We start from the raw sequence: 27,443 nt of genomic DNA, 5'->3' as shown, positions 1-27,443 counted from the left end.
AAATTTTAAATTTTAATAAAGATATATGGGAAAATTAAGCAGGATATAAATTGTATATAAAATATGATTCCGATTTTGCAAAGGGTTAAAAAAAAGGTGGATTATATATGGAAATATATGTGTACATGTAGGGGTGTGTGTGTGTGTGTGTGTGTGTGTGTTTGTGTGTATGTGTGTGTGTAGCAGAAAAAAGCCTGAAAGCCAACATATCAAAATGTTAATAATGACTTGTGGTTTACTAGCCATTTTGATTTTCTTCTTTTTTTTTTTTTAAAAACACTTTATTAAATCAGACTCAGGCGAATTCCCTGGCGGTCCAGTGGTTAAGACTCTGTGCTTCCATTGCTGGGGGCAGGGGTTCAATACCTAGTCAGGGAACTGAGATCTTGCAAGCTGCGTGGCACGGCCAAAAAAAAAAAAAAAAATCAGGCCTTGTTCTAAGCATTTTACTGACTTTATTTTATTTAATTCTTACATAAAATTTCTATAGGTACCATAACATCTCCCCCATTTTATAGATAAGGAAACCAAAACTTAGAGTTTTGGTCACATAGCCATGACTGACCAAGTATGTGTGGGAGTCAAGGCCTCTCCAACTCCAAAGCCAGTGCCCTTGGCTCATATGCTCTAGTCTTTATAATAAAAAAACAGCAAATATTGTTTAAACACTAAAAAGGGGACTATTTTTGTCAATTAGATTGCTACTACCTACTGATCACTACACAGTTAAAATTCCACGCATGGAGGTTGCCCCGTTCTTTAGGTGATGAGCTATAGTAATAAAGTGGCTCATCATACCTTCATGCTTGAACTTTCCTTGTCATTTTGATTCATTACAAAATAAAGAGCAACTACCAGTCTTGATTATCAAGACCACATAATGGTAACTGGATTACAACTATGACTACTGCCAAAATCAAAACAAAACTAAACTCCTCCAAACAAAATGCTTCTACTTTTATTTATACAAGGTACATTACAAATGTGTTTGCAGATCTTTCGTGTCCTTGTTGGTTCCTGGAAGAGTATATTTATATTATAGACAACATTGAGATACTGACTGGTTGTATCTGAAGCCTCAGTGTTATTATTACTTTAATTTCCAACTTCTAATAACTTATACCAGGAACTGTAAAGACCTACTTCATCCCATGGAAACGCCTAAGGAATTCCAAGCATAAATAATGGATAATATTTAGTTTTGAACATTCAACCATTTTCTGCAAGTGCTTTTATTCAAATATATAATTTCCTTTTTCTTACACTCAGATATTCTTGGAAGAGAAGGAAGGAGTTAAGCAGTACTTTACTAAATATATCTAGCACATATATTGTACAGCTATAAGAAAATTACAGCTGCCAAAATATAACTCTTCCATACTGCTGACAGGGCTTCACTTAATGACTCTTCCTACAGTCAAGACTTAGATGACTATCTTTCAGTCCTTTAGAAATACCCCTCACCAGACAAATTTGGCTTGGTAAAGTAACTCTCACCTTAGGAAATAAGAGATTAAATGTACATCCTGGGAGGGCTAATAGAGAAGAAATAGGCAAACAGATGGAAACTTTTATGGTGGAAAAAGGGACTGGTTTGCAGTCAGCAACTTTCTGTGTTGTTCCCAGGATGTCACTAGCTAGATGTCAGTACTTGGTCCATCTGTCCCATTATCAATGGGACAATTCTTATCCTATCTTCAAGGGATTCCTGGAAGGATAAAATGAGATGATAGATACTGAAGTGTCTGAAAACTCTAAGAGGGCAAAATACTAAGGCTATAATGTGTGTGTGTGTGTGTGTGTGTGTGTGTGCATTTGGCGAGGGGTCGGGGAGAGGGATGACATTAAAAAAATTAGTAGATAACATAAAAGATGCCCTAGCAAAGATCAAGTCTCTGTAGAGGATTCTACCAAACCAAATGCTCCTTCCTCAGGAGCTCCTCTGCACACACTGCTAAGCTTTGTGTCAAGTGACCTGCCAACCTGGCCACCAGAGGCAGGAAACCTATCTTGGCCAAAGGCAACTATCAATATAGGCCAGCTGGGAGTGAGCCAGTGGTGTGAGAATGCTACACTGTAGGGGTCCTTGTACTGGGTGGCACCACCAACAAACTCTGGGGGTATTCTGAACAGAGACACAGACATGGAGTATTAGAGGTAGTACTGTCATCAGAAGGAAGAGACATCTGCCTCAGTGCTCCTGGGGTCTGACTGCTGACAACTTTCCTGTGAGTCCACTCTTCTTGTTAGGGCCTTACAACCCATTACCAGAAGAATGGGAGTTGGCAGGGGATATGCTGATACAGAACACATTTTAGGAATTTCCCCCCTTTCTTTTGGTAAATGGAATTGCTTAGCTACAACTGATATGTTGTCCCAACAGTCTAAGTAGATGGTGTATTATTGCAAGATATTAATCCTGGTCTAGTGATATATTAATTTTATAATATTTTCATTATAATATCTTTTCAGCATGAGTATGAATAATCTTTTAAAGTAAGACAACCTTTAAAAAGAAAGCTACTATTCAACACCATCATAATAAGCATTCTTTGCTATTTAGGTATTACAAATGTAAAAGTTGGGGCTTCCCTGGTGGCGCAGTGGTTGAGAGTCCGCCTGCCGATGCAGGGGACACGGGTTCGTGCCCCGGTCCAGGAAGATCCCACATGTCACGGAGCGGCTGGGCCCGTGAGCCATGGCCGCTGAGCCTGCGCGTCCGAAGCCTGTGCTCTGCAACGGGAGAGGCCACAACAGTGAGAGGCCCGCATATCGCAAAAAGAAAAAAAAAAAAAAGAAATAGACAAATATCTGAGTTTTTTTTTTTTTTTTTTTATCAGCAATGGGATTTTTCACCAAGATACAAAAGGGACAGAGATTTGGCCCCACAGAGGACCAGAGCTTCACATAGTACACCACAGTTAGATGGGCTGCAGCAGTGTTTCTTTTTTTTGTTTTAAATAAATGTATTTATTTTAATTTATTTGTTTATTTTTTTGGCTGCATTGGGCCTTCGTTGCTGCGTGCAGGCTTTCTCTAGTTCCGGCAAGCAAGGGCTGCTCTTTGTTGTGGTGTGTGGGCTTCTCCTTGCAGTGGCTTCTCTTGTTGCAGAGCACAGGCTTTAGGCACGCGGGCTTCAGTAGTTGTGGCATGCAGCCTCAGTAGCTGTGGCTCGCAGGCTCTAGAATACAGGCTCAGTAGTTGTGGCACACAGGCTTAGTTGCTCTGTGGCATGTGGGATCTTCCCGGACCAGGGATCGAACCTGTGTCCCCTGCATTGGCAGGCGGATCCTTAACCATGCAGCAGTGTTTCTTGAAGTGTGTTTGGTGGCCTCATTCTTCTTAGACCAGTTCCTGCTCCCTGGACAATACATCAGCATCTTCCCTGTAGTTAGTATTCTACTTTTGCTTCAAAAATGCTCAGAAAACGAGACACCAGTAATTAGACTGCTGTGTTTTATAATTTGTGGTTCACAAACCATTAAAAACCATATATTTCTTATTAATACAAGACATCCAAGAAAAACTTTCTAAGAAAAAATTATCTTAGACTTTGTTAATCTTTTTTAAAAAACTGAGACATAAATTTACATTAAAAATGCACCCATGTGTATAGGTCAAAGAGTTTGGACAAATGAATATACACTTGTTACCACCATCCTAATCAAGATACAGAACATTTCTTTATCCCCAGAGAATTCCCTGTACCCCTTTGCAGTTAATCACCACTCCTAACCACTGATCTGATTTCCATCATTACAGATAAATCTTCCTTATTCTAGAATTTCATATTCAAATGGAATCACACAGTATGTACTCTTTTGTGTTTAGCTTTTAGTCTCTCAGTAGGTGAGAGACTCTTAAACAGCTATATAGATTCACGTTACATTCCTAGCTTGTCCTAGTTATTCTATTATCTACAGCTGGTGTCTCCTAAAGATCATTAACTTCATCTTTGAATATATCAATTTTATGGTTAATTTTTGGATACTTCTTTCTACACAAAATTCCTGGTTATCCTATTCAGGTGTTGTTATTGTTTTCATGGAAGAACATTTCACCATGTCCTGGGTGTTCCTTTCCATTTTTAAGTCTTTCTTCAGTGGAACACTTTCTACCTATTATTTTTTTAAAGCCTTCAGCAGAGGAAACGTGTAGCTTGATTCACTCACCATATTTTGCCCCAGTCAAAATCTAAGGGAAAGCAGGAACTCCAAGGTGCTCAAGACTGGAGTGGTGGGACTTCCCTGGTGGCTCAGTGGTTAAGAATCCGCCTGCCAATGCAGGGCACACAGGTTCAAGCCCTGGTCCGCGAAGATCCCACATGCCGCAGAGCAACTAAGCTCATGCACCACAACTACTGAGCCCGCGCTCTAGAGCCTGCGAGCCACAACTACTGAGCCCATGCGCCACAACTACTGAAGCCTGTGCACCTACAGCCCGTGCTCTGCCACAAGAGAAGCCACCACAATGAGAAGCCTGTGCACCGCAACGAAGAGCAGCCCCCGCTTGCCGCAAAACTAGAGAAAGCCTGCGCGCAGCAGCGAAGACTCAACACAGCCAAAAATAAATAAACAAATTTATATATATATAAAACACAGACTGGGGTTTCCCAGGTGGCGCAGTGGTTGAGAGTCCGCCTGCCGATGCAGGGGACACGGGTTCGTGCCCCGGTCCGGGAAGATCCCACATGCCGCAGAGCGGCTGGGCCCGTGAGCTATGGCCGCTGAGCCTGCACATCCAGAGCCTGTGCTCCGCAACGGAAGAGGCCACAACAGTGAGAGGCCCGCGTATCGAAAAAAAACAAAAACAAAAACACAGACTGAAGTGGTGAAGCCCCTTTTATGGTGAGACATCTGCTGATATGTGCCAGTCCTCTTGGGCCAAGGAAACACAAGTCCAAGCTCGCAGCCTAGCCCAGGTGGGTTCCTACATTAAGCCAGGAGGGAAGATAAAGCAAGTGGATACACATGGCCTCTTTCATTCACACCATTGTTCTTTTTTTATTTTCACCTTTTACTTTCATATAATCATGGAAAAAACCCTCTGTGTCTACTGTCCTATACATCTGTTCATTGGAAACATGTATAACTAACATACACATAACATGATCAATACCTGGAACCTGTTTAAACATTCTCATTCATTTATCTGGCTTCTTTTATTTCATTCCCTATTAAAAATTTTTTCTTCTCTTCAAGTATATTCTGTGAATTCTCAACTTATCCTCCATTTTTGTATCTTTAACATTATTTCCCTCTTTCTTAGAGCTTTATGCTTTATTTTGTTACTTCATCCAACTTCTCTGGAATACTTTTCAGATCTCTTAAAACGTGACTTCTGCTCTTACATTATCTATGTGATGCTGCCCGCAAATGCTCACAGCATGTATATTACTGTCTGTTTTTTCATCTGCAATCTTCTATGTTCCTCTTTTAAGTTGATGTATTTACTCTAGGAGGGAGGCAGTCCATACAGAACACACCAAGAGACCTGACAGGGCAAATTCATCTCCCTTCCTGGTTAGCATCATCTACTGGAACAGGTTGTTGGCCACATTACATCAAGCACACCACTGTGCACTTCAGTCTAATTCAACAAGGCACTGGGTGCCAGGTCTGTAGTAAAGAAAGAAACAAGAAAAATGTGTTCAGAGAAGGGGAGAAATCTCACATGACATGCTCACTTCAGAATTCTGCCTAGGTTTGGAATTTTCCCAGAAAAATGGAGAAAATTCTTTTTTTTCCTTTTCCACTTCTATCTTCTGTATAAGTACATATATATATATATATATATATATATATATATATATATATATATACATACATATAAATGTATACACATATATACTTTTTCATATTCTTTTCCATTATGGTTTATTATAGGATATTAAATATAGTTCCCTGTGTTATACAGTAGGACCTTGTTGTTTATCTATTTTATATATAGTAGTTTTTATCTGCTAGTTCCAAACTCCTAATTTATCCCTCCCTCACCCCCTTTCTCCTTGGATAACCATAAGTTTGTTTTCTACATCTGTGAGTCTGTTGTTTTGTAAGTAAATTCATTTGTATCATATTTTAGATTCCACATATAAGTAACATCATATGGTATTTGTCTTCCTCTTTCTGGCTTACTTCACTTAGTATGATAATCTCTAGGTCCATGCACATTGCTGAAAATGGCATTATTTCACTCCTTTTTTATGGCTGAGTACTATTCCACTGTATATATGTACCACATCTTCTTTATCCATTCCTCTGTTGATGGACATTTAGGTTGGTTCCATGTCTTGGCTATTGTAAATAGTGCTGCAATGAACATTGGGGTGCATGTATCTTTTTGAATTAGCGTTTTCTCCAGATATATGCTCAGGAGTGGGATTGCTGGATCATACAGTAGTTCTATTTTTAGTTTTTTGAGGACCCTCTCATAGTTCCTGCACCAATTTACATTCTGGCCATCAGTGTAGGAGGGTTCTCTTTTCTCCACAACCTCTCCAGCTTTTGTTATTTGTAGACTTTTGATTTTTTAAAAAACTATTTATTTATTTTTGGCTGCATCAGGTCTTAGTTGCAGCACATGGGCTCTTTTGTTGTGGCACGTGGGCTCTTCATTGCGGCACGCGAGCTTCTCTCTAGTTGGGCTGCGCGGGCTCTAGAGCGCGTGGGCTCTGTAGTTGTGGCATGTGGGCTCAGTTGCCCTGTGGCATGTGGGATCTTAGCTCCCCAACCAGGGATCAAACCCAAGTCCCTTGCATTGGAAGGTGGATTCTTAACCACTGGACCACCAGGGAAGTCCCCGTAGACTTTTTAATGATGGCTATTCTGACTGCTGAGAGGAGATACCTCACTGTACTTTTGATTTGTATTTCTCTAATAATTAGTGATGCTGAACATCTTTTCACGTACTTGTGGCCATCTGTACGTCTTCTTTGGAGAAATGTCTGTTTAGGTCTTCTGCCCATTTTTTGATTTGGTTGTTTGTGTTTCTGATATTGAGTTGCATGAACTGTGTATATTTTGGAACTTAAGCCCTTGTCGGTTGTATAGTTTGTAAGTGTTTTCTCCCATTCCGTTAGGTTGTCTTTTCATTTTGTTTATGGTTTCCTTTGCTGTGCAAAAGCTTATAAGTTTGATTAGGTGCCATTTGTTTATTTTTGCTTTTATTTCTATTGCCTTGGGAGTTTGACCTAAGAAAACATGTAAGGCCTTTCTTCAAGGTTCACCTATAATAAAAATAGGCTGCTGTGGCTTGCCCTATGTCAGATCCAGGAACTTAACAACCATTTCAAAATTATATGTATATAGAGGGATGCACTCTGGGTTTCTAAAAGCAAACTTGGGAAACATACAGTTAGAACTGGGCACATTAATGGGAATTCCCTGGTGGTTTAGTGGTTAGGACTCAGCTCTTTCACTGCCGTGGGCCCAGGTTCAATCCCTAGTCGGGGAACTAAGATCCCACAAGCCACACAGTGAGGCCAAAAAAAAAAAGAACTGCGCACATTAACAAATTTGGGAACTTTCTAATGTCCAGCTTATTTTAAAAAGTTTTACCCTTAGTTCTATTAAAAAAGAAAAAAAGATTTGTCAAATCAAAACCTCTGCTTATGAGAGACCTTCAAGATGGTGGAGGAGTAAGACGTGGAGATCACCTTCCTTTCCACAAATACATCAGAAATACATCTACATGTGGAACAACTCCTACAGAACACCTACTGAATGCTGGCAGAAGACCTGACTTCCCCAAAGGCAAGAAACTCCCCACATGCCTGGGTAGGGCAAAGGAAAAAAGAAAAAACAGAGAAAAGAATAGGGACAGGACCTGCACCCCTGGGAGGGAGCTGTGAAGGAGGAAAAGTTTCCACACACTAGGAAGCTCCTTCACTGGTGGAGACAGGGGATGGCAGGGGAAGGCTTCGGAGCCACGGAGGAGAGCACAGCAATAGCAGTGCAGAGGGCAAAGTGGAGAGATTTCCACACAGAGGATTGGTGCTGACCAGCACTCACCAGCCTGAGAGACTTGTATGCTCACCTGCCGGGATGGGTGGGGCGTGGGAGCTGAGGCTTGGGCTTCAGAGGTCGGATCCCAGGGAGAGGACTGGAGTTGGCTGCGTGAACACAGCCTGAAGAGGGCTAGTGCGCCACAGCTAGCCGGGAGGGAGTCCAGGAAAAAGTCTGGAACTGCCTAAGAGGCAAGAGACCATTCTTTCGGGGTACAGAAGGAGAGGGGATTCAGAGCACCACCTAAACGAGCTCCAGAGACGGGCGCAAGCTGCGGCTATCAGAGCGGACACCAGAGACGGGCATGAAACGCTAAGGCTGCTGCTGCCGCCACCAAGAAGCCTGTGTGCGAGCACAGGTCACTATCCACACCTCCCCTCCTGGGAGCCTGTGCAGCCCGCCACTGCCAGGGTTCCATGATCCAGGGACAACTTCCCCAGGAGAACGCACAGCACGGCTCAGGCTGTTGCAACGTCATGCCAGCCTCTGCCACCGCAGGCTCACCCCGCATTCCATACCCCTCCCACCCTCTGGCCTGAGTAAGCCAGAGCCCCCTAATCAGCTGCTACTTTAACCCCGTCCTGTAACAGGTGACCTACATGCAGAGGCAGGGCCAGATCCAAAGCTGAACCCCAGGAGCTGTGTGAACAAAGAAGAGAAAGGGAAATCTCTCCCAACAGCCTCAGGAGTAGTGGATTAAATCTCCACAATCAACTTGATGTACCCTGCACCTCTGGAATACTTGAATAGACAACGAATCTTCCCAAAATTGAGGCAGTGGATTTTGGGAGCAATGTAGACTTGGGGTTTGCCTTCTGTATCTAATCTGTTCCTGGATTTATGTTTATCTTAGTTTAGTATTTAGACTTTATTATCATTGGTAGATTTATTGATTTGGTTGCTCTCTTCCATTTTTAAAATATATACAGATATATATATATATATATATATATATATATATATATAAAATGTTTTCCTTTTTCTCTTTTTGTGAGTGTGTATGTGTATGCTTCTTTGTGTGATTCTGTCTGTATAGCTTTGCTTTTACCATTTGTCCTAGGGTTCTGTCTGTCTGGTATTTTTTTTGTAGAGTTTTTAGCACTTGTTATCATTGGTAGATTTGTTTTTCGGTTGGGTTGCTCTCTTTTTTCTTTTTTTTTATTACTTTTTAATATTATTTTTAAATTTTAATAATGTTATTTTATTTTATTATTACTTTCCTTCCTTCCTTCCTTCCTTCCTTCCTTCCTTCCTTCCTTCCTTCCTTCCTTCCTTTTCTTTCCTTCATTCTCTCTCTCCCTCCCTCCCTCCTTCCTCCCCCCCACCCCTTTCTTTCTTTCTTTTTCTCCATTATTTCTGAGCTGTGTAGCTGACAGGGTCTTGGTGCTCCAGCTAGGTGTCATGCTTGTGCCTCTGAGTTGGGAGAACCAGGTTCAGGACATTGGTCTAACAGAGACCTCCCAGCTCCATGTAATATCAAATGGCAAAAGCTCCCCCAGAGATCTCCATCTCAACGCTAAGACCCAGCTCCACTCAACGACCAGCAAGCTACAGTGATGGACACCCTATGCCAAACAACTAGCAAGACAGGAACACAACCCCACCTATTAGCAGAGAGGCTGCCTAAAATCATAATAAAGTCACAGACACCCCAAAACACACCACCAGACGCAGTCCTGCCCACCAGAAAGACAAGATCCAGCCTTATCCACCAGAACACAGGCACCAGTCTCCTCCATCAGAAAGCCTACACAACCCACTGAAACAACCTTAGCCACTGGGGGCAGACACCAAAAACAACAGGAACTAAGAACATGCATGCTGCGAAAAGGAGACCCCAAACACAGTAAGGTAAGCAAAATGAGAAGACAGAGAAACACACAGCAGTGGAAGGAGCAAGGTAAAAACCCACCAGACCAAACAAATGAAAAGGAAGTAGGCAGTCTACCTGAAAAAAAATTCAGAGTAATGATAGTAAAGATGATACAAAATCTTGGAAACAGAATGGAGAAAATACAAGAAATGATTAATAAGGACCTAGAGGAACTAAAGAGCAAACAAACAATGATGAACAACCTAATAAATGAAATTAAAAATTTTGTAGAAGGAATCAATAGCAGAATACCTGAGGCAGTAGAATGGATAAGTGACCTGGAAGATAAAATAGTGGAAATAACTACTGCAGAGCAGAATAAAAAAAAAGAATGAAAAGAATTGAGGATAGTCTCAGAGACCTCTGGGACAACATTAAACACACCAACATTCTAATTATAGGGGTCCCAGAAGAAGAAGAGAAAAAGAAAGGGACTGAGAAAATATTTGAAGAGATTATAGTTGAAAACTTCCCTAATATGGGAAAGGAAATAGTCAATCAAGTCCAGGAAGTGCAGAGAGTCCCATACAGGATAAATCCAAGGAGAAACATGCCACGACACATATTAATCAAACTATCAAAAATTAAATACAAAGAAAAAATACTAAAAGCAGCAAAAGAAAAGCAACAAATAACATACAAGGGAATCCCCAAAAGGTTAACAGCTGATCTTTCAGCACAAACTCTGCAAGCCAGAAGGGAGTGGCAGGACATATTTAAAGTGATGAAAGGGAAAAACCTACAACCAAGATTACTCTACCCAGCAAGGATCTCATTCAGATTCGACAGAGAAATTAAAACCTCTATAGACAAGCAAAAGCTAAGAGAATTCAGCACCACCAAGCCAGCTTTAAAACAAATGCTAAAGGAACTTTTTTAGGCAGGAAACTCAAGAAAAGGAAAAGACCTACAATAACAAACACAAAACAATTAAAATGGTAATAGGAACATACATATCGATAACACCTTAAATGTAAATGGATTAAATGCTCCAACCAAAAGACATAGACTGGCTGAATGGATACAAAAACAAGACCTGTATATATGCTGTCTACAAGAGACCCACTTCAGACCTAGGGACACATACACACTGAAAGTGAGGGGATGGAAAAAGTTATTCCATTCAAATGGAAATCAAAAGAAAGGTGGAGTAGCAATTCTCATATCAGACAAAATAGACTTTAAAATAAAGACTATTACAAGAGACAAAGAAGGACACCACATAATCATCAAGGGATCAGTCCAAGAAGAAGATATAACAATTGTAAATATTTATGCACCCAACACAGGAGCACCTCAATACATAAGGCAAATGCTAACAGCCATAAAAGGGGAAATCGACAGTAACACATTCTCCAGGATAGATCATATCTTGGGTCACAAATCAAGCCTTGGTAAATTTAATAAAATTGAAATCGTATCAAGTATCTTGTTTGACCACAATGCTATGAGACTAGATATCAATTACAGGAAAAAATCTGTAAAAAATACAAACACATGGAGGCTAAACAACACTACTAAATAACCAAGAGCTCACTGAAGAAATCAAAGAGGAAATCAAAAAATACCTAGAAACAAATGACAATGGAGACACAACGACTCAAAACCTATGGGATGCAGCAAAAGCAGTTCTAAGAGCGAAGTTTATAGCAATACAATCCTACCTCAAGAAACAAGAAACATCTCAAATAAACAACCTAATCTTAAACCCAAAGCAATTAGAGAATGAAGAAGAAAAAACCCCTAAAGTTAGCAGAAGGAAATAAATCATAAAGATTAGATCAAAAATAAATTAAAAAGAAATGAAAGAAACAACAGCGAAGATCAATAAAACTAAAAGCTGGTCCTTTGAGAAGATAAACGAAATTGGTAAACCATTAGCCACACTCACCAAGAAAAAAAAGGAGAAGACTCAAACTAATAGAATTAGAAATGAAAAAGGAGAAGTAACAACTGACACTGCAGAAATACAAATGATAAGGAGAGATTACTGCAAGCAACTGTATGCCAATAAAATGGACAACCTGGAAGAAATGGACAAATTCTTAGAAAAGCATAACCTTCCAAGACTGAACCAGGAAGAAATAGAAAATATAAACAGACCAATCACAAGCACTGAAATTGAGACTGTGATTAAAAATCTTCCAACAAACAAAAGCCCAGGACCAGATGGCTTCACAGATGAATTCTAACAAACAGTTAGAAAAGAGCTAACACCTATCCTTCTCAAACTCTTCCAAAATATAGCAGAGGGAGGAACACTTCCAAACTCATTCTACAAGGCCACCATCACCCTGATACCAAAACTAGACAAAGATGTTACACAGAAAGAAAACTACAGGCCAATATAACTGATGAATATAGATGCAAAAATCCTCAACAAAATACTAGGAAACAGAATCCAACAGCACATTAAAAGGATCATACACCATGATCAAGTGGGATTTATCCCAGGATGCAAGGATTCTTTAATATATGCAAATCAATCAATGTGATAAACCATATTAACAAATTGAATAAAAACCATATGATCATCTCAATAGATGCAGAAAAAGCTTTCGACAAAATTCAACACCCATTTATGATAAAAACCCTCCAGAAAGTAGGCATAGAGGGAACTTACCTGAACATAATAAAGGCCATATGACAAACCCACAGCCAACATCATTCTCAATGGTGAAAAACGGAAACCATTTCCTCTAAGATCAGGAAAAAGACAAGGTTGTCCATTCTCACCACTATTATTCAACATAGTTTGGAAGTTTTAGCCATGGCAATCAGAGAAGAAAAAGAAATAAAAGGAATACAAATCGGAAAAGACGTAAAGCTGCCACTGTTTGGAGATGACATGATAGTAGACATAGAGAATCCTAAAGATGCTACCAGAAAACTACAAGAGCTAATCAATGAATATGGTAAAGTAGCAGGATGCAAAATTATGCACAGAAATCTCTTGCATTCCTATACACTAATGATGAAAAATCTGAAAGAGAAATTAAGGAAACAATCCCATTTACCACTGCAACAAAAAGAATAAAATACCTAGGAATAAACCTACCTAAGGAGAAAAAAGACCTGTATGCAGAAAACTATAAGACACTGATGAAAGAAATTAAAGATGATACAGATTGAGAGATATACCATGTTCTTGGACTAGAAGAATCAACATTGTGAAAATGACTATACTACCCAAAGCAATCTACAGATTCAAGGCAATCCCTATCCAACTAACCACCAATGGCATTTTTCACAGAACTAGAACAAAAAATTTCAATTTGTATGAAAACACAAAAGACCCAGAATAGCCAAAGCAATCTTGAGAAAGAAAAATGGAGCTGGAGGAATCAGGCTCCCAGACTTCAGACTATACTACAAAGCTACAGTAATCAAGACAGTATGGTGCTGGCACAAAAACAGAAATATAGATCAATGGAACAGGATAGAAAGCCCAGAGATAAACCCATGCACATATGGTCAGCTTATTTTTGATAAAGGAGGCAAGAATATACAATGGAGAAAAGACAGCTTCTTCAATAATTGGTGCTGTGAAAATTGGACAGCTATATGTAAAAGAATGAAATTAGAAAACTCCCTAACACCATACACAAAAATAAACTCAGAATGGATTAAAGACCTAAATGTAAGGCCAGACACTATCAAACTCTTTGAGGAGAACACAGGCAGAACACTCTATGACATAAATCACAGCAAGATCCTTTCTGACCCACCTCCTAGAGAAATGGAAATAAAAACAAAAATAAACAAATGGGACCTAATTAAACTTAAAAACTTTTCCACAGCAAAGGAAAACGTAAACAAGACCAAAAGACAACCCTCAGAATGGGAGAAAATATTTGCAAATGAAGCAACCAACAAAGGATTTATCTCCAAAATTTCCAAGCAGCTCATGCAGCTCAATAACAAAAAAACAAACAACCCAATCCAAAAATGGGCGGAAGACCTACATAGACATTTCTCCAAAGAAGATATACAGGTTGCCAACAAATACATGAAAGGATGCTCAGCATCACTAATCATTAGAGAAATGCAAATCAAAACTACAATGAGGTATCACCGCACACCAGTGAGAATGGCCATCATCAAAAAATCTACAAGCAATAAATGCTGGAGAGGGTGTGGAGAAAAGGGAACCCTCTTGCACTGTTGGCGGGAATGTAAATTGTTACAGCCACTATGGAGAACAGTATGGAGGTTCCTTAGAAAACTAAAAATAGAACTACCATACGACCCAGCAATCCCACTACTGGCATATACCCTGAAAACCATAATTGAAAAGGAGTCAGGTACCACGATGTTCATTGCAACTCTATTTACAATAGGCAGTACATGGAAGCAACCTAAGTGCCCACTGACAGATGAATGGATAAAGAAAATGTGGCACATATATACAATGGAATATTACTCAGTCATAAAAAAACCGAAATTGAGTTATTTATAGTGAGGTGGATGGACCTAGAGTCTGTCATACAGAGTGAAGTAAGTCAGAAAGAGAGAAACAAATACCGTATGCTAATACATATATATGCAATCTAAAAAAAAAAAAAGGTTCTGAGGAACCTAGGGGCAGGATAGGAATAAAGACGCAGATGTAGAGAGTGGATTTGAGGACACGGGGAGGGGGATGGGTAAGCTGGGGGAAGTGAGAGAGTGGCATGGACATATATACACTACCAAATGTAAAACAGATAGGTAGTGGGAAGCAATCGCATAGCACAGGGAGATCAACTCGGTGTTTGTGACCACCTAGAGGGGTGGGATAGGGAGGGTGATGCAAGGAGATATGGGCATGTATGTATACGTATAGCTGATTTACTTTGTTATAAAGCAGAAACTAACACAGCATTGTGAAGCAATTATACTCCAACAAAGATGAAACAACCAAACAGAGTCCATCAGCGTCGCGCGGAGAGGAGGTCGCCGCTGCTGCCACCGCCACCGCCGGACCCCAGGCCCCCACGACCCCGCCCGCCGCGTCACCATGGCCTGACGGCTGCGAAGTCCCCCGGGTGCGGAAGCCGCTGCGATGGCGACGACAGCCAGCCACCCGCCACGAGATGGAGCCTGGGACGCAAGCACACGACCAAGGGGAGGCACTGGAAGTCCGAGGACGCCTAGGGCCCCCCCGAGGCCGCCGGGCGACCGCAGACCTGATAGCTTTACCACTCCCAAAGGCCCTAAGCCCCATTCTAGATGTTCAGACTGGGCAAGTGCAGTCGAAGAAGATGAAATGAGGACTAGAGTTAACAACGAAATTTCAAGATATAAAAGGAAACTCCTCATAAATGACTTTGGAAGGGAGAGAAAATCATCATTAGGAAGTTCGGATTCAAAGGAGTCTATGTCAGCATTGCCAGCTGACTTGGAGACCGATGAAAGTGTCCTGATGAGAAGACAGAAGCAGATCGACTATGGGAAGAACACCATCGCCTACGATCACTATATTAAAGTCCCAAGGCACCTTCAACAGCCTGGCATTCATCCCAAAACCCCCAACAAATTCAAGAAGTATAGTCCACGATCGTGGGACCAGCAGATCAAACTCTGGAAGGTGGCTCTGCATTTTTGGAATCCTCCAGCGGAAGAAGGATGTGATTTGCAAGAAATACGTCCTGTTGACCTCGGGGAGATGGAGATGGAATCCGCGGAGAGCAGCTCTGAGTCCCAGACGAGCTCTCAGGATAACTTCGACATGTACTGTGGCACACCCACGAAAGTTAGAAACGTGGACTGCCAGGCAGAGGACAAGTTTGACTTTAAAGCTTGTTTAACTGAACCCTTGAAAGACTTCTCAGCCATGAGCTAACTGTCGCCACCTGGAGGCCACTGGGAGCAGCGCTGCCTCCCCAGGTGGGAAGTGGCCCGCCAAGCATGCATCCTGCGTTTGTAACTGGAGGTTTCTAATAGTGTACAGTCTCATGGTGAATTGTTGTTCTTGCCTTATTTTCTTAAGAAACGTTAATTTTATGTAGAGGGAGTGTATTCTGCATATTTTAAACTGTAAAATGGAACTAAAATTCCAATTCCGAGGAAAATTGAACTCGAAGCAATCTTGCAACAATCTTAATCGCTTAATCTCCCGCATCCTTGAAGTCAACCTGACAAGTGTCAGTGTCAGTGTCCTCATAATCAGATACCTTTAATATCTTTATGGAAAGGGTTAGGGTTTGGGCTGTTTGTTAATATGTCAAGATTGGCTTTTTTCTTCATACAGAGAACTGAATAGTGAGATATTAAATTGAGCTGGTAAATTAATGGGGTTTATGTAAGTTATACAGTCTTAATTTGTTATTTGTAAATAGCACTAAGTAGGCCTTCTATCTATACTGTTTCCAAGAGTTTAGAAAGCAGAAAGATTTAGAAAGAACACTTTTTTTTACAGTCAGTTAATTTACCATGTAAAATTGTTGTGAATGATAATGTGTACAGATTTTCTGTTCAAATATTCAATTGTAAACTTCTTGTTAAGACTGTTGTGTTTCTATTGCTTTTGTATAGAATGACATTGCAAAAATAAAAAGGACTTTCTTTAACTACGTTGCCAAAAAAAAAAATTAAAAAAAAGAAAAAAAAAAGAAAAATCCTTTAATGCAGGTTAGCCAATCCAAAAAAAAAACACCCCTCATTATCAAAGGTTGTAATTAAAATTTTAATTATGATTTTATTGTGTTTTTCATCTCAACTATATAACAGAAACTCCGAGATGACAGAATCTGTGATGTTTTGATCATTATGGCATTCCCAGCATCTAGGATGTGCTGAGAATACATTTATTAAATGAAAGATTAAGTAACAATATAAACTTACCAAGTATATACACGATCAAATGAAAACTTCTCTCAAAAAACACATTTCAAACAAATATCATATATTAACGCATAAATGTGGAATCTAGAAAAATGGTACAGATGAACCGGTTTGCAGGGCAGAAATAGAGACACAGATGTAGAGAAGAAACGTATGGACACCAAGGGGGGAAAGCGGGGGTGGTGATGGTGGTGTGATGAATTGGGAGATTGGGATTGACATATATACACTAATATGTATAAAATAGATAACTAATAAGAACCTGCTGTATAAAAAATAAATAAAATTCAACCCCCCCCCAAAAAAACCACATTTCAGTGCGTTATATTGTCCCAAATGCCATGTTCTTGAGGCTCTGCAGAAGCCTTCTTGCAATAATCTAGAAGTTTCAGTTTCCGGTATCTTCCCATTCCCTTTTTTGTTCCTATTAGCTTTTTTGAGATATAATTTATGTACCTAAAATTCATTTTCCGTGTACCTTAAGTGTAATTCAATGATTTTTAGTAAATTTTGAGTTGTGCAATCATCACCATAATCCACTTCCAGATCATTTTTATCATCCCCAAAAGGAAACTGTACTCATTAGCTGTCATTCCCTATTCCAACCCCTAGCCCGAGGCAACTACTAATCCACTTCGTCTCTAAAGATTTGCCCTTTCTGGACATTTTATGTACGTGGAATCACAATATATGGTATTTTGTGTCTGGCTTCTTTCATTTAGCATAATGTCTTCAGTGTTCATCCACATTATAGCCTATATTAGTACTTTGTTTCCTTTTATTGACAAATAGTATTCCATTTTAAGGATAAACTGTATTTTCTTTATTCACTTACCAGTTGCCTGGACACTTGGATTGTTTCCATTTTTTGGCTATTATAAATAATACAGTTATAATAATGCTCAGCTGCTATGAACATTCATGTGAAACTTTTTGTGTGGACATATTTTTTCACTTCTCTTGGGTATATAACTAGGAGTGAAGTTGCTGGGTCATATGGCAACTTAATGTTTAACCTTTTGAGGAACTGCCAGACTGTTTTCTAAAGTGGCTGCACAATTTTACAATCTCAGAGGCAGTGTATGAGGGTTTGAATTTCTCCACATCCTCTCCAAACTTACCTTTTTGATTTCAGCCATGCTAGTCAATGTGAAGTGGTACCTCACTGTGGTTTTTAATTTGCATTTCATTAATGATTAGTGATACTGAGCATCTTTTCATGTGCATACTGGCCATTTGCATATTATCTTTGTTGAAATATTCGAATCCTTTGCCCAATTTTATTTCATTTTAAAAAATATTTTATTTATTTATTTAGTCATTGTTGGCTGCGTTGAGTCTTAGTTGTGGCATGCAGGATCTTTTATTGCAGCATGCGGGCCCTTCATTGTGGTGTGCAGGCTCAAGAGCACGTGGGCTCTGTAGTTTGCAGCACAGCAGGCTTTCTAGTTGAAGTGTGCAGGCTTAGTTGCCCCGTGGCATGTGGGATCTTAGTTCCCCGACCAGGGAATCGAACCCGTATCCCCTGCATTGGAAGGTGGATTCTTTACCACTGGACCACCAGCGAACTCCCTGCCCAATTTTATTTTTAAAATTTTTTTGAATTTTATTTATATTTTTATACAGCAGTTTCTTATTAGTTATCTATTTTATACCTATTAGTGTATGTATGTCAATCCCAATCTCCAATTTATCCCACCACCACCATCCCCCCCAGCCACTTTCCCCCCTTTAGTGTCCCTACGTTTGTTCTCTACATCTGTGTCTCTATCTCTGCCCTGCAAACCGGTTCCTCTGTACCATTTTTCTAGGTTCCACATATACCTGTTAATACACGATATTTGTTTTTCTCTTTCTGACTTACTTCACTCTGTATGACAGTCTTTAGATCCATCCATGTCTCTACAAATGACCCAATTTCGTTCCTTTTTATGGCTGAGTAATATTCCATTGTATATATGTAACACAACTTCTTTATCCATTTGTCTGTTGATGGGCATTTAGGTTGCTTCCATGACCTGGCTATTGTAAATAGTGCTGCAATAAACATTGGGTGCATGTGTCTTTTTGAATTATGGTTTTCTCCAGGTATATGCCCAGTAGTGGCTTGCTGGATCATATGGTAATTCTATTTTTAGTTCTTTAAGGAACCTCCATACTGTTCTCCATAGTGGCTGTAACAATTTACATTCCCACCAACAGTGCAAGAGGGTTCCCTTTCATCCATACCCTCTCCAGCATTTGTTGTTTGTAGATTTTGATGATGCCCATTCTAACTGGTGTGAGGTGATACCTCATTGTAGTTTTGATTTGCATTTCTCTAATAATTAGTGATGTTGAGCAGCTTTTCATGTGCTTCTTGGCCATCTGTATGTCTTCTTTGGAGACATGTCTATTTAGGTCTTCTGCCCATTTTTGGATTGGGTTGTTTGTTTTTTTTTAATATTGAGCTGCATGAGCTGTTCACGTATTTTGGAGATTAATCCTTTGTCCGTTGATTCGTTTGCAAATATTTTCTCCCATTCTGAGGGTTGTCTTTTTGTCTTGTTTGTAGTTTCCTTTGCTTGGCAAAGTTTAAGTTTCATTAGGTCCCATTTGTTTTTTGTTTTTATTTCCATTACTGTTAGGAGGTGGATCAAAAAAGATCTTGCTGTGATTTATGTCAAAGAGCGTTCTGCCTATGTTTTCCTCTAAGAGTTTTATAGTGTCTGGCCTTACATTTAGGTCTTTAAATGCAAAAAATGTAAAAAATAAACTCCATTTTGAGTTTATTTTTGTGTATGGTGTTAGGGAGTGTTCTAATTTCATTCTTTTACATGTAGCTGTCCACTTTTCCTAGCACCACTTATTGAAGAGACTGTTTTTTCTCCATTTTATGTCCTTGCCGCCTTTGTCATAGATTAGTTGACCATAGGTGCTTTCTATTCTGTTCCATTGAACTATATTTCTGTTTCTGTGCCAGTACCATATTGTCTTGATTACTGTAGCTTTGTAGTATAGTCTGAAGTCAGGGAGTCTGATTCCTCCAGCTCTGTTTTTTTCCCTCAAGACTGCATTGCCTATTTGGGGTCTTTTGTGCCTCCATACAAATTTTAAGATTTTTTGTCCTAGTTCTGTAAAAAATGCCACTGGTAATTTGATAGGGATTGCATTGATCTGTAGATTGCTTTGGGTAGTACAGTCATTTTCACAATATTGATTCTTCCAATCAAGAACATGATATATCTCTCCATCTGTTTAGCTCATCTTTGATCTCTTTCATCAGTGTCTTATAGTTTTCCGAGTACAGGTCTTTTACCTCCTAGGTATTCTATTCCTTTTTGGGGCAATGGTGAATGGGATTGTTTCCTTAATTTCTCTTTCTGATCTTTCGTTGTTAGTGTATAGGAATGCAAGAGATTTCTGTGCATTAATTCTGTATCCTGCAACTTTACCAATTTCATTGATTAGCTCTAGTAGTTTTCTGGTGGCATTTTTAGGATTCTCTATGTATAGTATCATGTCATCTGCAGTGACAGTTTTACTTCTTCTTTTCCAATTTGGATTCCTTTCATTTCTTTTTCTTCTCTGATTGCCGTGGCTAGGACTTCCAAAACTATGTCAAATAATAGTGGCAAGAGTGGACATCCTTGTCTTGTTCCTGATCTTACAGAAATGCTTTCAGTTTTTCACCATTGAGAATGATGTTTGCTGTGGGTTTGTCATATATGGTCTTTATTATGTTGAGGTAAGTTCCCTGTATGCCCACTTTCTGGAGAGTTTTTATCATAAATGGGTGTTGAATTTTGTCAAAAGCTTTTTCTGCATCTATTGAGATGATCATATGGTTTTTCTCCTTCAATTTGTTAATATGGTTTATCACATCAATTGATTTGCATATATAGAAGAATCCTTGCATTCCTGGGATAAATCCCACTTGATCATAGTGAATGATCCTTTTACTGTGTTGTTGGATTCTGTTTGCTAGTATTTTGTTGAGGATTTTTGCATCTAGATTCATCAGTGATACTGGTCTGTAATTTTCTTTTTTTGGAGCATCTTTGTCTGGTTTTGGTATCAGGGTGATGTTGGCCTCATAGAATGAGTTTGGGTGTCCCTTCCTCTGCAATTTTTTGGAAGACTTTGAGAAGAATGGTGTTAGCTCCTCTCTAAATGTTTGATAGAATTCACCTGTGAAGCCATCTGGTCCTGGACTTTTGTTCATTGGAAAATTTTAATCACAGTTTCAATTTCATTATTTGTGATTGGTCTGTTCATATTTTCTATTTCTTCCTGGTTTAGTCTTGGAAGGTTGTACCTTTCTAAGAATTTGTCCATTTCTTCCAGGTTGTCCATTTTATTGGCATAGAGTTGCTTGTAGCTTGTAGTAGTCTCTTAGGATGCTTTGTATTTCTGTGGTGTCCACTGTAACTTCTCCTTTTTCATTTCTAATTGTATTGATATGAGTTCTCTCTTTTTCTTGATGAGTCTGGCTAAAGGTTTATCAATTTTAACTTCTCAAAGAACCAGCTTTTAATTTTATTGATCTTTGCTATTGTTTTCTTTGTTTCTATTTCATTTATTTCTGCTCTGATCTTTATGATTTCTTTCCTTCTACTAACTTTGGATTTTGTTTGTTCTTTTTCTAGTTCCTTTGGGTGTAAGATTAGATTGTTTATTTGAGATTTTTCTTGTTTCTTGAGGTAGGATTGTATTGCTGTAAACTTCCCTCTTAGAACTGCTTTTGCTGCATCCTATAGGTTTTGGATAGTCGTGTTTTTTTGTCATTTGTCTCTAGGTATTTTTTGATTTCCTCTTTGATTTCTTCAGTGATCTTTTGGTTATTTAGTAACTTACTTTTTAGCCTCCATGCGTTTGTGTTATTATTTTTTCCCTGTTGATTTCTAATCTCATAGCATTGTGGTTGGAAAAGATGCTTGATATGATTTCAATTTTCTTAAAATTTACCGAGGCTTGATTTGTGACACAAAACATGATCAATCCTGGAGAATGTTCCATGTGCACTTGAGAAGAAAGTGTAATCTGTTGTTTTTGGATGGAATGTCCTATAAACGTCAATTAAATGTATCTGGTGTATTATGTCATTTAAAGCTTGTGTTTCCTTATTAATTTTCTGTCTGGATGATCTGTCCATTGGTGTAAGTGAGGTGTTAAAGTCCCCCACTATTATTGTGTTACTGTCAACTCCCTCTTTATAGGTGTTAGCATTTGCCTTATGTATTGAGGTGTTCCTATGTTGGGTGCATAAATAATTACAATTGTTATATCTTCTTCTTGGATTGATCCCTTGATGATTATGTGGTATCCTTCTTTGTCTCTTGTAATAATCTTTATTTAAAGTCTATTTTGTCTGATATGAGAATTTCTACTCCGGCTTTCTTTTTTTTTTTTTTGCAGTACATGAGCCTCTCACTGTTGTGGTCTCTCCCGTTGCGGAGCACAGGCTCCAGACGCGCAGGCTCAGCGGCCATGGGTCACAGGCCTAGCTGCTCCGTGGCATGTGGGATCTTCCTGGACTGGGACACGAACCTGTGTCCCCTGCATCGGCAGGCGGACTCTCAACCACTGCACCACCAGGGAAGTCCTCAAGTGGGTCTCTTGTAGACAGCATATATACCGGTCTTGTTTTTGTATCCATTCAGCCAGTTTATGTCTTTTGGTTGGAGTATTTAATCCATTTACATTTAAGGTAGTTATCAATGTGTATGTTCCTATTACCATTTTCTTAATTTTTATGGGTTTGTTTTTGTAGGTCCTTTTCTCCTCTTGTTTTTCCCACTTAGAGAAGTTCCTTTAGCATTTGTTGTAGAGCCGGATTGGTGGTGCTGAATTCTCTTAGCTTTTGCTTGTCTGTAAAGCTTTTGACTTCTCCATCGAATCTGAATGAGATCCTTGCTGGGTAGAGTAATCTTGGTTGTAGGTTCTTCCCTTTCATCACTTTAAATATATTGTGCCACTCCCTTCTGGCTTGTAGAGTTTCCACTGAGAAATCAGCTGTTAACCTTGTGAGAGTTCCCTTGTATGTTATTTGTCGTTTTTCCCTTGTTGCTTTCAATAATTTCTCTGTCTTTAATTTTTGTCAATTTGATTACTATGTGTCTCGGCATGTTTCTCCTTGGGTTTATCCTTCCTGGAACTCTCTGCGCTTCCTGGACTTGGGTGGTTATTTCCTCTCCCATGTTAGGGAAGTTTTTGTCATTTTTCCTTTGTTGCTTTCAATAATTTCTGTGTCTTTAATTTTTGTCAATTTGATTACTATGTGTCTCGGTGTGTTTCTCCTTGGGTTTCTCCTGCCTGGTACTCTCTGCACTTCCTGGACTTGGGTGGCTATTTCCCCCCCATGTTAGGGAAGTTTTTGACTATAATCTATTCAAATATCTTCTTAGGTCCTTTCTCTCTCTCTTCTCTTTCTGGGACCCCTATAATGAGAATGTTGTTGCGTTTAATGTTGTCCCAGAGTTCTCTTAGGCTGTCTTCATTTCTTTTCATTCTTTTTTCTTTATTCTGTTCCATGGCAGTGAATTCTACCATTTTGTCTTCTAGGTCACTTATCCATTCTTCTGCCTCAGTTATTCTGTTACTGATTCCTTCTAGTGTATTTTTCATTGCAGTTATTGTGTTGTTCATCTCTGTTTGTTCTTTAATTCTTCTAGGTCTTTGTTAAACATTTCTTGCATCTTCTCAGTCTTTGCCTCCATTCTTTTTCCGAGGTCCTGGATCATCTTCACTATCATTATTCCGAATTCTTTTTCTGGAAGGTTGCCTATCTCCACTTCATTTAGTTATTTTTCTGGGGTTTTATCTTGTTCCTTCATCTGGTACAAAGTCCTCTGCCTTTTCATTTTGTCTGTTTTTCTGTGAATGTGGTTGTCTTTCCCCAGGCTGTAGAATTGTAGTTCTTGCTTCTGCTATCTGCCCTCTGGTGGATGAGGCTATCTAAGAGGCTTGTGCAAGCTTCCTGGTTGGAGGGACTGGTGGTGGGTAGAGCTGGGTGTTGCTCTGATGGGCAGAGCTCAGTAAAACTTTAATGCACTTGTTTGCTGATGGATGGGGCTGGGTTCCCTCCCTGTTGGTTGTTTGGCCTGAGGCAACCTAGCACTGGAGGCTACCCATGTCTTTGGTGGGGTTAATGGCAGACTCTGGGAGGGCTCATGCCAAGGAGTACCTCCCAGAACTTCTGCTGCCAGGGTCGTTGTCCCCAGAGTGAGCCACAGCCACTGCCCGCCTCTGCAGGAGACCCTCCAACACCAGCAGGTATGTGTGCTTTGGTCTCCTATGTGGTCACTGCTCCTTCCCCTGGGTCCTGATTCGCACACTACTTTATGTGTGCCCTCCAAGAGGGGAGTCTCTGTTTCCTCCAGTCCTGTCAAAGTCCTGCAGTCAAATCCCACTAGCGTTCAAAGTCTGATTCTCTAGGGATTCCTCCTCCCATTGCTGGACCCCCAGGTTGGGAAGCCTGACGTGGGGCTCAAAACCTTCACTCCAGTGGGTGGACCTCTGTGGTATAAGCGTTCTCCAGTTTGTGAGTCATGTACCCAGCAGTAACGGGATTTGATTTTATGTGATTGCACCCCCCTACTATCTCATTGTGGCTTCTCCTTTGTCTTTGGATGTGGGGTATCTTTCTTGGTGAGTTCCAGTGTCTTCCTGTCAATGATTGTTCAGCAGTTAGTTGTGATTCCGGTTCTCTTGCAAGAGTGAGCACATGTCCTTCTACTCCGCCATCTTGACCCTCCCTGCCCAATTTTAAACTGGGTTATTTGTTTTGTTTTCTTTTTCCTTTTTTTAAAAAAATATTTATTTATTTATTTTTGGCTGTGTTGAATCTTTGTTGCTGTGCACGGGCCTTCTCTAGTTGTGGTGAGTGGGGGTTACTCTTCTTTGCGGTGCACAGGGTTCTCATTGTGGTGCGCAGGCTTCTCATTGCAGTGGTTCCTCTTGTTGCAGAGGACGGGCTCTAGACACGTGGGCTTCAGTGGTTGTGGCACGCGGGGTCAGCAGCTGTGGCTCATGGGCTTAGGTGCTCCGTGGCATGTGGGATCTTCCCAGACCAGGGATTGAACCCATGTCCCTTATATTGGCAGGTGGATTCTTAACCACTGCACTCCAGGGAAGTCCCTATTTGTTTTGTTTTCTTTTTTTTAAGGATTAAAAAAATAAATTTATTTATTTTATTTATTTTTGGCTGTGCTGGGTCTTCATAGCTGTGCAGTCTTTCTTTAGTTGCGGCGAGCAGGGGCTACTCTTTGTTGTGGTGCGCAGTTTTCTCATTGCAGTGGCTTCTCGTTGTAGAGCATGTGCTCTAGGCAGGCGGGGTTCAGTAATTGTGGCATGCTGTCTCAGTAGTTGTGGCTCAAGGGTCCTAGAGCGCAGGCTCAGTAGTTCTGGCGCATGGGCTTAGTTGCTCTGTGGCATGTGGGATCTTCCCGGACCAGGGCTCAAACCCGTGTCCCTTGCATTGGCAGGTGGATTCTTAACTGTTGTGCCACCAGGCAAGCCCTCCCTATTTGTTTTCTTATTATTAAGTAATAAACGTTCTTTATATATTCTGCATACATGTGCTTTATTAGATATATAATTTGCAAATCTCTTCTCCCAGTTTTAGGCTTGTCTTTTCACTTTAATGGTATCTTTTGAATCATAAAAGTTTTAAATTTTGATGAAGTTCATCTTATCAATTTTGTCTTTATTTTTTATTTTTCATTTTTTATTTTTTTGCGGTATGTGGGCCTCTCACTGCTGTGGCCTCTCTCGTTGTGGAGCACAGGCTCTGGATGCGCAGGCTCAGCGGCCATGGCTCACGGGCCCAGCCACTCCGCGGCATGTGGGATCTTCCCGGACCAGGGCACGAACCCGTGTCCCCTGCATTGGCAGGTGGACTCTCAACCACTGCGCCACCAGGGAAGCCCCAATTTTGTCTTTATTGCTTGTACTTTTGGTGCTGTATCTAAGAAATGTTTGTCTAACTCAAGGTCATAAAGATTTACTTGTATGTTTTCTTTTAAGAGTTTTACAGTTTTAGCTATGTAATCTATAGCTCTATGATCTATTTTGAGTTAATTTATGTAGATTGAGCAAGACAAAGGTTCATCTCTCCACCCTGATTAGTATTATCTACTGGAAGAGGTTGTCGGTCACTTTACATTAAGCACACCATTGTGAACTTTAGTCTAATTCAACAAGGCAGGATTTCCCTGGTGGTGCAGTGGTTAAGAATCCTCCTGCCATAACAGGGGACACGGGTTCAAGCCCTGGTCCAGGAAGATCCCACATGCTGCGGAGCAACTAAGTCCGTGTGCCACAACTACTGAGCCTGTGCTCTAGAGCCCGTGAGCCACAACTACTGAAGCCCGTGCACCTAGAGGCCGTGCTCCGCAACAAGAGAAGCCACCGCAATGAGAAGCCTGCAGACTGCAATGAAGAGTAGTCCCCGCTCACCGCAACTAGTGAAAGCCCGTGTGCAGCAATGAAGACCCAACGCAGCCAAAAATAAAAAATAAATAAATTCAAAAACAGAAATATAAATGCTTCTAAATATGAAAAATAAATGAGAATTTAGTTGACAACTTCTAAAAACAAAAAACAAAAAACTATTTCAAGAAGGCACTGTGTGCCAGGTCTGTAGTAAAGAAAGGAATAAGAAAAATGTGTTCAGAGAAGGGGAGAAGTTCATCATTTTGCATAGCTTAATAGAAAGTCAAATGACCATAAATGTAAGAATTTATTTCTGGACTCTGGATTCTATTACGCTGAGCTATATGTCTAACTTTTTAAAATTTGCCTGCACAGGGTCTTAGTTATGGCAGGCAGGCTCCTTAGTTGTGGCAGGAGGGCTCCTTAGCTCTGGCATGCAAACTCTTAGTTGCAGCATGCATGTGGGATCTAGTTCCCTGACCAGGGATTGAAGCTGGGCCCCCTGCATTGGGAGCTCAGAGTCCCAGCCACTGCACCACCAGGGAAGTCCCTCATTGAGCTATATGTCTATCTTTATGCCAGTATCACACTGTCTTGATTATGATAACTTTATAGTAAGTTTTAAAATCAAGAATTGTTAAGTCCTCCAACTTTGTTCTTTTTCACATTGTTTTGGCTTTTTGGGGTCTTTGTCATTTCATATAAATTTTAGGATCAGCTTGCTAATTTCTGCAAAAGATTCAACTGGGATTTTTGAAGGAAATTGCTTTGAATCTACAGATAAATTTGGGAAGAATTGCCATGTTAATAATGTTGTCTTCAAATCCATGAATATGGAATTTCCATTTATTTAGATACTCTTTAAGGTTTACAGCAATGTTTTGTAGTTTTCAGTGTACAAGTCTTGAACTTTTTTGTTAAATGTATTCCAAAGTTTTTTACTCTTTTTAATGCTATTGTGAATGAAATTATTTTGGATTGTCCATTCCTAATATATAGAAATAAAATTGATTTTTTGGTATAATGATCCTGTATCCTGTGACCTTACTGAATTCATTTATTAGTTCTAGTTTGTGTGTGTGTGTGTGTGTGTGTGTGTGTGTGTGAATTCCTTGGCATTCTCTACATGCAGAATCATTTCATCTGTAAAGAAAGACAGCTTTACGTCTTCCTTTCTAATCTGAATGCGTTTTATTTTTCTTTCCTGACTATATTGGTTAGAACCTCCAGTGCAATGTTGAAAAGAGGTGGTGAATGCAGATATCTTTGTCTTGTTCCCAATCTTAGAGAGAAAGTGTCTAGGCTTTCACCATTAATTATGATGT

The 27,443-nt window shown here is 40.0% G+C and overlaps 1 protein-coding gene and 1 pseudogene across 4 annotated transcripts in view; one reads left to right on the top strand and one right to left on the bottom strand.

The window, feature by feature from the left end:
• Window positions 1–27,443, bottom strand: part of RNF24 (ring finger protein 24) — a 142,074-nt gene that overhangs the window by 49,203 nt on the left and 65,428 nt on the right. The window contains exon 2 of one of the 4 annotated variants that reach the window (XM_073792731.1): window positions 1,498–2,733. The exons of the other annotated variants lie outside the window; for them this stretch is intronic. The gene's annotated coding sequence lies outside the window, so the exon portion shown is untranslated. The remainder of the gene's footprint in view (window positions 1–1,497; window positions 2,734–27,443) is intronic. 4 annotated transcript variants of the gene reach the window in all.
• On the top strand, window positions 14,770–15,703 carry LOC101337488 (histone RNA hairpin-binding protein pseudogene; annotated as a pseudogene).

Source organism: Tursiops truncatus, chromosome 15 (genome assembly GCF_011762595.2).
Source record: "Tursiops truncatus isolate mTurTru1 chromosome 15, mTurTru1.mat.Y, whole genome shotgun sequence".
Taxonomy (NCBI): domain Eukaryota; kingdom Metazoa; phylum Chordata; class Mammalia; order Artiodactyla; family Delphinidae; genus Tursiops; species Tursiops truncatus.
Note: the sequence above shows the minus strand (reverse complement) of the source record. Positions and strands in the feature narration are given on the sequence as shown.